Consider the following 11,852-nt stretch of genomic DNA (forward strand, 5'->3'; position numbering starts at 1 on the left):
GGTTATCGGAGAGCGGGGCAATGCAACTTTTGTATACACCCCATTTAGTACTTCAGATTTATTTAACTGGAAGAATCAGAGCCCCTCTTTTCGTGAAGACTCTGAAAAGATGAGGGACCTGTTTCAATCTATTGGGCAAACCCATCAACCCACTTGGGCTGATGTCCAGATGATGCTCCAAACCCTCCTGACCCCGGAGGAGAGGAGATTAGTGTTGGGGACGGCAGAGCGTATTGCAGCAGCCAGGGTAGAAGCGGAGGGAGCTGCTGGTCGTACCTTGCGTGATACCTGCCCTATTGAGGAACCGAGATGGGATAATCATACTGCAGAAGGAAGAGAGCTGAGTGCACGGTATCTGGGGATTATAGTGGAAGCAATGGGGAAGGCAGTGCCTTGGGTTACTAATCTGTCTAAGTTGTATGAAGTGAGACAGGGAAGAGAAGAGGATCCCTCAGCTTTCCTCGGGAGGCTGTACGAGGCGTTTCACAGGTTTTCGGACCTAGATCCAGAAGCCCCAGATAATCAATGCATGGTAAATCTTATGTTTATTGGTCAATCAGCTGCTGATATTCATAAGAAGTTACAGAAAACTGAGGGAGGTGCTGGGAAACCGATTTCAGAGCTGGTGGAAATTGCATATAAGGTATATGGGAATCGTGAGCATATGCAGAAGCGCAAGGAGGATAAAAAGGCTCAGCGACAGATGGCAGCACTGGCAGCTGCTATAACTGGAGGTAACCCTGGAAAGGCTGGGATGCAGAAAGGGAAAGGAGAAAGAGTGGGAGCAGACGTTTGTGCTTACTGCAGGGAGAAAGGACACTGGAAGAGGGAATGCCCAAAGTTAAAGGAGAACAGAGAGGGTGAACCAAGAGGTCACCTCATGCGGGCAGAGGAAAAGGGTGAGGATACAGAATGAAGGGGACAGGGATCTAAGACCACTACCCTTTGGGTTGGAGCCTAAGAAGATCCCATGGTAACCATTAGGGTTGGTGGCAAAAACTTTGAAGCCTTGGTGGATACTGGGGCTACATTTTCAATGATTCCGGAAAACCCCCCCTGTGCAGGAACTAGTGAACAGCATGTACTTGTGGAAGGGATTGAGGGAACGCAATCCCGACTCCCTGTTTGTAAACCACTCCTCACCAAAGTGGGGGACCATTTGCTTGAGCACTCCTTTGTATATTCTCCAAGTTGCCCGGTTGCCCTACTTGGGCGGGACCTACTCACCAAATTGCAAGCTGAGATATTTTTCAGAGATGACCAGATGGTGGTCCAGCTACCTATCAAGCAGAGCTCGAACTATCAGATGGCTCTCCTGGAGGACCGATGCCCTGTAGTAAGTTCTGAAGATCACATGACTGGAGTAGACCCTTCAGTATGGGCTGATGGAACCCCTGCGCAAGCTAAGTCGGTCTCCCCGGTAAGGATCATACTCAAGGATGGGGAGGGGCCCGTTCGGGTAAAGCAGTATCCACTCAGCCGAGCAGCCAGAGCTGGACTTAAGCTGTTAATAGAAAAACACAAGAGGTGTGGATGGCTAGTGGAAGGGTCCTCACCATATAATACCCCCATTCTTGGAGTGCTGAAGGCAGATGGGGTCTCATACAGACTGGTCCAAGACCTGTGAGCGGTAAATAAGAAGGTCCTTTCAGACCATCCTGTAGTCCCGAACCCACACACGATTTTGACACAAGTACCGGGGGAAGCTGAAATATTTTCAGTGCTAGATTTGAAAGATGCTTTCTTCTCCATTCCCCTTCACCGAGAGAGTCAAAAATTGTTTGCTTTTGAATGGGAGGATCCAGATACTTTCCATAAAGCCCAACTCATGTGGACAGTTCTCCCACAAGGATTCATAGCAGCCCCCCATATTTTCAGACTTGCCCTTCAGAAGGACTTGGAGGAGTGGAAGGGATCACACCCCGCAGTGACTCTCCTCCAGTATGTGGATGACCTGCTAGTTGCAAGCCCAAACTTGCAACTCTGCGAGAAAGCCACCAGGTCATTGCTAAACACTCTGAGGGGAAAAAGGATATAAAGTCTCTAGAGAGAAAGCCCAAATATGTCAGCCTGAAGTCACATTTTTGGGATATAAGCTCTCAAAAGGAGTCAGAGCCCTGAGTGCAGATCACATACAGGCAATCCAAGGTCTAACCTCACCTAAGTCACCCAAGGAGCTGCGGGAATTCCTAGGGCTAACTGGGTTCTGTCGACTATGGATACCAGATTATGGTGGGAAGGTTAGACCACTGTGTGACTCACTGACTAAGGAGAGTCTCACTAAATGGAAATGGAATAAAGAAATGCAGCATGCCTTTGATTTGCTTAAGGCAGCATTAACCCAGCCCCCTGCCCTGGCCATCCCAAAAAGTAAAAAGCCATATCGACTGTATGTTCATGAGAACCGAGGGTTTGCATCAGGGGTGCTGATGCAGCCATCAGGCCCAACTTAGAGACCCGTGGGATATTACTCAAAGGTTCTAGATCCGGTTGCGCTCGGGTGGCCAGCCTGTCTTCGGGCTGTGGCAGCCACAGCAGTGGTTGTTGAAGAAGCCCAGAAGATAGTCATGGGTGTGGACATGGAAGTACACACCCCACATGGAGTTCCCCAGATTCTAGGGACTGAGGGAGAAAAGTTTCTCAACCCCTCCAGACAATCACGGTATAAGATATTTTTGCTCTCTAATCCAGGACTTACTTTCAAACATACTACAGCCTTGAACCCTGCAACCTTGCTGCTGGAACCAGGGAGACCAATGCATGACTGCCTTGAGGTCCTGAATCAAACCACACAGATGCAACCTGATCTTACTGAAGACCCAATTGAAGACCCAGATGCTGAATACTTCGTAGACAGCTCCAGCTCTGTCATCGATGGAAAAAGACGAACAGGATGTGCAGTGGTAACCTTGGATAAGGTAGTATGGAGGGAATCATTGCCGAGCTCATGGTCGGCACAGGCTGCGGAACTCACTGCGCTCACCCGAGCATTACAGTTGGGGACAGGCCGGCGGGTTAATGTATATACTGATTCTCGTTATGCTTTTTCTATGGTTCATGCACGTGGACTATTGTGGAAAGAAAGGGGTTTCATTATGGCTTCTGGGAATAAAATTGCTAACGGCCCTCAGATTATCAAGCTGCTAGATGCACTCCACCAGCCTAAAGAGGTAGCAGTAATTCATGTGCGGGCCCATGGGAAGGCTGCTGAGGAAAAGCATAAGCTTGGAAACGCAAAGGCTGATGCGGCAGCAAAGGAAGCCGCATTTATTGGTGGAGAAGCGGAGGAAGTATCCAGGCAGGCCTTGTCCCATGCCATATGGCCATACGTCCAGGATTTAGTCCCGCAGTATTCCCCTGAAGAAGATAAATTTGCACAGAAAGCTTGTGAAGAAAAGAACTCCCAGCGGTGGTGGATAGTACCGGGAGGAAAGGTCATGATACCCAGGCCATTGCTTCGGGAGGTGCTGCAACAGCTCCATGCAAGAACCCATATGGGAGGCTTGGCTATGGGTGATCCAGTGATCCGCCAAGCAGTAGCCCCAGGGCTATATGTAGAAGCTCAGCGTATTGCTACCAAGTGCATCACATGCCAGAAAGTAAACCCTCGAAGGAAACCCCCTGTGCCAATGGGAGGTAGACCCTGGGCAGCGTACCCTGGACAAGCATGGCAGATTGATTTTGCCAGGCTCCCACGGTCCGGACATCATGGGTTTTTACTTGGCATGGTAGACCAGCTCTCTGGTTGGGTCGAGGCATGGCCCACCAGGACTGCCACTGCGGCTACAGTAGTGAAGTATTTGTTGCAGGAGATCATTCCCCGGTATTCTCTGCCTGAATCCATCGAGTCAGATCAAGGACAACACTTTGTGGGAAAGGTAGTTCAAGAAGTCGCACAAGCTCTCAAGATCACTTGGAAACTACACACACCATGGAGACCACAGAGTTCAGGACAAGTGGAACGCATGAATAGGACCTTAAAGACTCTACTCACCAAAATCTGTATTGAAGCATGCCTTAAGTGGCCTCAAGCATTGCCGCTAGCTCTTACTTGCATTCGAAACACTCCCCAACGGGGCCTTAAATTAACCCCATATGAAATTATGTTTGGCAAACCCCCTCGAGTCTTACCCCCTGGGATGCGAGAAAATGTAACTTTTGAATTAGGTAATAGCGAGCTTCATATGTACGTTATTGCTTTGCAGTCTATCTTGTCTTCTCTTCACAGGTATGCAGCCTTCTTTCAGCATCTGCCTTTAGACGTACCGGTACATGACTTCTGCCCGGGAGACTGGGTCTTGGTGCAGCGGTGGAAAAAGGAACCTTTGACTGAGAGGTGGAGTGGCCCTTTCCAGGTACTTCTAACAACCCACACTGCTGTAAAGATTGCTGGCCATGACCGTTGGATACACCATACCCGTGTGAAACGACATCCATGAGCGTCAGAGGACACCAGCTCCCAAGACGAACTCACTCCGGAAGCTGAGTCGTCCTCGGAACAAGAAGCCAGCAAGTGGAGCTGTGAACCTACTGGTGATCTCCAAGTGCGCCTGAGACGGCTTAATCAAAGTTCAGAAAATTAGACAAGAAAGTAAAAAGAAAAAGTTTAGGCTGTATTTGATCTCAAGAAAGGGAGAATATGGTGGGAATCTTAATATGCCTTGTTGTTATCTATGCAGTAAGAGAAGCAGGATTGAGCAGCCCTAGCTGCCAGCCTATATCCCCGCTTCCCCCAATTGCTACCCCAGGGACAAATTTGTATGTTGACATGATGGAAAGAATTGCAGGTACCTTCAATCTTACCAACTGCTGGGCCTGTGGGGGACTCCGAGAGGCCGGAGAACAGTGGCCTTGGAGGGCTTTTCCTTTGGCCCCAAAATGGTTGGTAAGTGATAAGGCGGATGTTAAGAGTACTGGTCAAGAATGGGATGAGAACCACAGCTGGGATCTTTCCCAAGTGGCATTAGGAGAGTACTGTATTAGCAGTAATGGTACAGGGAGGAGTTTGGGACATAGCCAGTGTACATGGACATTGAAATGGGTCCGAACATGCACTACCTGTTATGCCCTTAATTGCAGCAAGTATGCAGGTCAATGGAATTCTACTGCTGTTAAGCTCCCAAACTCCACATGGATGAAATGTAACCCATCCACTCCACAATCATCCCTGTATGATGAAGACACCTGCTTCAAAAAGATTGGTAACCACCACAGTTGAAGGGATGCAAGTTGCAGCAGTCCCCCTCAAAGCGCAGACTGTAGCAAAAGTCATGGTACTCAGAAAAATTCCTCATAATTATCTTGATCTGCCTAAATGAAAATGGGGAGCAGAAAGCATCTTGAGGGGGGAATATTGTTAGAAATGGAGTATTGTTAGAAATGCACAGCTTGCATCTCGCGCCTGATAAGAAAGAAACACTGCCAAGGACTTTTTCCTTGGCCAGCCTTGCCACAGTTTTTCTTAAATCGCAGACTCTCCCCCAGACTCTCCCTAGCCTTTCTCATGCAGATTACAGAAGCTGGAATTCAACTGACTGTGTCCTTGAAAGGGGGGGGGTTTAAACTCCTGGTGACCTATAATAGTCTCTGAGCATGCTTGATTAGCTGATGCATATTTACTTCTCCGCCCTGCATACTTAAGTAGTTAATTATAATGTACATGCGATGGATGTAGTGATGTAACCACATATATGTTTGTATGAAATGGAAATGAGCTGTAAGAGTTCCTGTTTCTGCACACGTGTCCAGGAGGAAAAAGATAAATACAGCCTGCAAAAATTCCTTGGTGGATTCAGAGTAATCTGAGTTTTTGACTCTGCTCTGACCCTATTTGCAAATACACCTTTTGTGCCATCTAATGAATGTGTGTCTGTGATTTTAGTGGCCTCCAAGAAATGGACCGCAATTTTTTGCAACATTCCCATTTTATAACTGGGGAAACTGAGGCAAAAATATGCTGAGTTCTATTGTTTTATACTTTTTTATACTGTACTCATCACTATCCTGTTTGTGTATCTTCCCAGTCATGAGTTAAGTAACATACCTATCAACTGGCCTGTATTATTTGCTGTCTCCTCTCCCTCCAGGGGAAAGAATGAATACGGTATTCACTTGTTTTAGTAGGGGTTTTCTTAAAGTCTTTATTACATCTGTCACTCTGTTTATGCTAGATGAAACGATGGCAAAGCAATGTTGGAGCATGCTTGGAGTGGAAGGAGGAGAGGTTTGAGATGCACCTTACATAGTCTCAAGTTTCGGGTAGATGTCATTTTCAACTGCTTAATAGGAGATGGGGAGCTGCCACTTAGGAAAGAATGTCAGCTGTTATGATAGAAGTGTTTACTTCTTTCCCTATATAAATGTACTAAATGGCTGTAACTTTAACCCTGAATGAAATAGTGTTAAAGTTGCAATGGTTTTGGTACAATAGTTTTGTTGTATGGTGTGTCGGGCCAGTAGGGGGCGCTCCTGCGTTGAACCACCCACCTCCCTGCGCCTAACCACCTTCCAGGCTCCGAATGCCTCCCTAGGGGTGCCTCACATCTGGCTGACCCCCTTCCTGGAGCACACTCGCTAGCCTGGGGGTTACGTAGCTGCCACCACCTCGAGAAGGGACTGTCTCGCGGCCCTATGTCCTCTGGGAAACACAGGCCTAAAGCCCTACAGGTACTGGACCCAGTACAGGCACTTGGGGCACTTCCCCAAGTTGGGGGGGCAAAAAAGTGAAGTCTCCCTTAGTCTGCAGACCTAAGGGATCTCTTAGGCATAATTTAGACCCACCCCTCAATAAATCTCCCACACCGGTCACCAGTCAAAAAGGAGAACTTTATTGATTACAGGGGTAATTCACCTGGTCCAGTGGAGGCCAGCTCCGGTTGGCTGTCAGCAACCAATTTGAAATACATCACTAGTTGCCGGGCAGACTCTAGCCCCCCAGGTAGATGCCCCTCACCCGGATAGCCGATACCAGTCACATAGGCAGAGGGAGCAGGTTTCCCCCCTCCCTCAGGAATGTAGTCAGTTCAGGTTACCTAAAGAGATAGGGTAAGGGTGTGTCTCCTCTGCTGGACCCATCCTAATCACATTGTCACAGGGCAGAGAATTTGGGGGAGAAACAAAGGTGGCTTCCTGCCTCATATAGTATGTGCTTTGCAATACTCTGCTTTCAGGGCTTTTGTTGGTCATCTCTGGGGGCCAATAAGAACATTTTTCTCCTTGAGTACTACTGGATTTCAGGGGTGTGTCTATACGTGCCTCTTTTAGCAGGCATTACCTAAAATTGCCATTTTTAAGGTGCATTAAGAGTGCATGTCTACACGTGTGTGCCATTAATGTGCCTTAGAGCTAGCAATTTAAGGCTATGTGAGCCTAAATTTGATACCTGCATAAAGCAGGTATCAAATTTAAGCATGTTGGCAACCGGCATGGACAGCTAGAGACCCTCTGGGTAAAAATTCGTGGGGAATTCGGCACAGGGGACACAATGGTGGGAGTCTACTACAGACCTCCCACTCAAAGTCCCGAGCTTGACCAGGAGTTCGCCCGGGAACTGACTGAGGCCGCTTGCTCCAGGACCTTGGTTGTCATGGGTGACTTCAATTACTCAGACATCTCGTGGGAAGATCACTCAGCTAAATCTGAGCGGGCACAAAGCTTTCTCTCGTGCGTGGATGACCTCTACCTGACTCAAGAAGTCTATGGGCCAACGAGAGGCAAAGCGCTGCTTGACCTGGTACTGGCTACGGGGGACAACCTAATCGGCGACCTAGTGATCGATGGGAAGTTGGGTGACAGCGACCACGAGCTGATCACCTTCACCATCCGCCGTAAAGCTGGCAAGTCAGTCAGCAACACAGAAGTCCTTGACTTCAGAAAAGCCGACTTTGACAAGCTCAAGAGGCTAGTCGGTCAGGCCCTCAGGGACCATGACCCCAGGGAGATGGGAGTTCAAGAAGAGTGGTTGCTTCTCAAGGAAGCGATCCTCAGTGCACAAGCTAAATCTATTCCAACAGGGAGGAAAGGCAGCAAGAAGGCACAGCAGCCCCCCTGGCTCTCTAGAGACCTAGCGGACCTCCTGCGGCTAAAAAGGAAAGCCTACAAAGGATGGAGGACGGGATTCACCTCCAAGGAGGATTACTCCACGCTGGTCTGGTCCTGCAGGGACCAAACCAGGAAAGCCAAGGCTGCAACTGAACTCCAACTAGCTTCAGGCATCAAGGACAACAAAAAGTCCTTTTTCAGATATGTGGGGAGCCGGAGGAAAAGCAAGGGCAACGTTGGACCCCTGCTAAACCAGATGGGGCAACTGACAACTGACACCCAGGAAAAAGCCAACCTATTAAATAGGTACTTTGCGTCAGTCTTTCATCAGTCACATGGGATGCCCATGCCTGCTATGGGACAGGGAAATCTGGGTGAGGGGAATCCCCTACCCTCCATCAATGCTGACCTCGTGAAGGAACACCTTGAGAAGCTGGATACCTTCAAGTCAGCCGGACCTGACAACCTGCACCCCAGGGTACTCAAGGAGCTGGCGAGCGTCATAGCCCAGCCCCTGGCACGGATCTTTGAAAACTCCTGGCACTCTGGTGTAGTGCCTGAAGACTGGAAGAAGGCCAATGTGGTGGCGATCTTCAAGAAAGGGAGGAGAGTGGATCCGGCTAACTACAGGCCCATTAGCCTGACTTCTATCCTGGGGAAGATCTTAGAAAAGTTTATTAAGGAGGCCATCCTTGAGGGACTGGTCCAGGCTAACATTCTAAGGGACAGCCAGCACGGGTTTGTTGCGGGTAGGTCTTGTTTGACCAATCTCATTTCCTTCTATGACCAGGTGACCTATCACCTGGACAAGGGAGAAGAGATTGATGTCATATATCTTGACTTCAAAAAAGCTTTTGATCTGGTATCCCATGGTCACCTCTTGGCCAAACTGGCCGGTTGTGGCCTTGGCTCCACCACGATCCGCTGGCTGGGAAATTGGCTTCGTGGTCGGACCCAGAGGGTTGTGATTGATGGCAGTCACTCATCATGGTGCCCTGTAACCAGTGGGGTCCCTCAAGGCTCTGTCCTGGGACCCATACTGTTCAACATCTTCATTAACAATGTGGACTTTGGAGTTAGGAGTGGACTGGCCAAGTTCGCCGATGACACCAAACTTTGGGGCAAAGCATCCACGCCAGAAGATAGGCGGGTGATCCAGGCTGACCTGGACAAGCTCAGCAAATGGACAGACGAGAACCTGATGGTGTTTAACTCCGAAAAATGCAAAGTTCTCCACCTTGGGAGGAAAAACCTGCAGCACCCTTATAGGCTCGGGAGTGCTACGTTGGTTAGCACTACAGAAGAAAAAGACTTGGGGGGTCATCATTGACCACAAGATGAACATGAGCCTGCAATGCGATGCTGCGGCTAGTAAAGCGACCAAAATGCTGGCGTGCATCCATAGATGCTTCTCAAGCAAATCCCGGGACGTCATTCTCCCCTTGTACTCGGCCTTGGTGAGGCCGCAGCTGGAGTACTGCATCCAGTTTTGGGCTCCACAATTCAAAAAGGATGTGGAGAAGCTTGAGAGAGTCCAGAGGAGAGCCACGCGCATGATCAGAGGTCAGGAAAACAGATCTTATGATGACAGGCTGAGAGCCATGGGACTCTTTAGCCTGGAAAAGCGCAGGCTCAGGGGTGATCTGATGGCCACCTACAAATTTATCAACGGTGACCACCAGGATCTGGGGGAACGTCTGTTCACCAGAGCGCCCCAAGGGATGACGAGGTCGAACGGTCACAAACTCCTGCAAGACCATTTCAGGCTGGACATAAGGAAGAATTTCTTTCCTGTCCGAGCCCCCAAGGTCTGGAACAGTCTGCCAGCGGAGGTGGTTCAAGCACCTACATTGAACACCTTCAAGAGTAAATTGGATGCTTATCTTGCTGGGATCCTATGACCCCAGCTGACTTCCTGCCCTTTGGGCAGGGGGCTGGACTCAGTGATCTCCTGAGGTCCCTTCCAGCCCTAATGTCTATGAAATCTATGAGTAGCCAGGTTGCATTACTTTGATTATTCTCTTTGTGGCAAGAGTGTCCTGGCAGTACAGAGAGGAGCTCTCTGAGATTGTAGGTAGTGACCCCATAAGATATGTCACGCTGCTTCTGTGAGATCTCATGCCGGCACTGGCCCTAGAGTCATGGAAGGGTATAGCCAATTATGATTGCACCCTGGGAAAGGTGGTGAGTCCATGGAACATATGTGATGCTTTGGAAACCTTCTTATACCCGTGTTACAGCTGCTTAGCTCTGGCAGACTTCCTAGCAGTGAAAGCAATGATTTGTCATGTCCTGAATTAGCATTGCCTTGACCTTCTCCCCACAAGCTCCTCCTCCCCTTGAAGAATGATGCCCCATCCCATGCCCTGCCTGAATGCTCTGAGTCTGACATAGTCATGACCCTGAGCTCCAAAGAGGACCTGGAATCCTGAAGACTGGGAGCTATCACTGCCACCCAAAGCAGCTGAACCCAGTATCCTTGTGTTGGTAGAGGTGGCTACGATGCAGGGACCTGAAAAATGACAATGTTCCTTGATGCTGGACACCTCCATATCTGGACCCCACAGAGGAGCATATGGGACTTTCACTGGTCATACCAATAGCGCCCTTGGGGGGCAGGGATGGAGGGTGGCATTGGGCTACAGTCTATTCTACCACTGCCCCTTCTCTTGGGGCTTTATCCCATCTTCCACCTCTTTTCTTATGCCCAAATATGCCTAATTAAAAGTCTTTCATTGTGTGTTTCTGTTTGTTGATGCACTGAAATCTATCCTGGGTGTTAGGACTCCAGTTGTGCAGGCAGAAGCTCTGCTGAGCCTACTAATGCATGGAATTCAACCAGTAGTGACCATATACATGAACCAGGTTGGAGGTGTCCCCCCAAAACCCACCAAAGCACTCCAGTTCATGTGAGGTAACCAGATAGGTGGTGGGGGTAGGGAGGTGGGTTGCATTACAAGGCAAGGGTGATCTTGGGGGGAGTCATGGGGAGTAAGGTAGGTGTATTGGGTTTCCACTGACAGCTTTGCATGCATGAATTAATTCTTATGTTCTTAAGGGTTGCTGTTTACTGGGTCAGACATAGGTCCCTCTTGCTTAGTCTCCTCTAAACAGCAGGGAGCACCACAACTTTCCCCCAGCTGCTCCTGGAGCTGGGTGGGCAGCCACTCTGAGTTCTCTTCTCTGCTATGGAGCTGCTACTGCCCTGCTCCCAGAGAGGGCTCCTGCCTGCTTTCCATTGGTCATCCCTGACCTGCTCCACCTGGGCTAGCCCCAGACTCCTGCTACTGGTATTGCTGCTGCCCACCCCACCACGGGGGGGGGAGGGGGCACATCTCCTTCCACACACCTATTCCTCCTTGTTCCTGCTTCCCACCCCTACTTCTGAGCTGCTGGCCATTGGGCAGCCCAAGGGGACACCACAGCACCAGTGGGGCCACTCCAAAACCACCCCCATATCAGCTGCCTTGAAGGACCCTGCCCTGTCAGCAGGGCCCCTCCACTGCTCCAACTGCCTCAGCAGTGCCTCCCTCACTCCTGCCATCTCTTTTCCTCTCATGGTGAGTCCTGTCCCACTCCTCTCCACTGGGTTCCAGCTGAGCAAGCCAGTTGTGTGCTTCCCCCACCCTTGTGTGTGTGTCTCCCTTTCCCCAGCCCTGGCCCACAGCACCAGCCCACCAAGCCCCTTGAAGAGCCCCAACCCCCAGCTCTAGCTCCCCCACCCCCACATGTGGCCCCTCCCCAACTTTCCTTCCCCTGCTGCCCCAGCACAAGCCAGCCTCAGCCCCCGATGCTACACCCCTCCCCCCACC

At 49.9% G+C, this 11,852-nt stretch overlaps 1 long non-coding RNA gene across 1 annotated transcript in view; it reads left to right on the forward strand.

Annotated features, from left to right (window-relative positions):
* LOC149859604 (uncharacterized) overlaps window positions 1-7,742 on the forward strand; it is a 135,545-nt gene extending 127,803 nt beyond the window's left edge. The window contains exon 10 of the long non-coding RNA XR_016443530.1: window positions 1,255-7,742. This is a non-coding gene — a long non-coding RNA (uncharacterized LOC149859604). The remainder of the gene's footprint in view (window positions 1-1,254) is intronic.
* The last annotated feature ends 4,110 nt before the right edge of the window (window positions 7,743-11,852 follow it).

Source organism: Crocodylus siamensis, chromosome 7 (assembly GCF_052110815.1).
Source record: "Crocodylus siamensis isolate JL-2025a chromosome 7, ASM5211081v1, whole genome shotgun sequence".
Lineage (NCBI taxonomy): Eukaryota > Metazoa > Chordata > Crocodylia > Crocodylidae > Crocodylus > Crocodylus siamensis.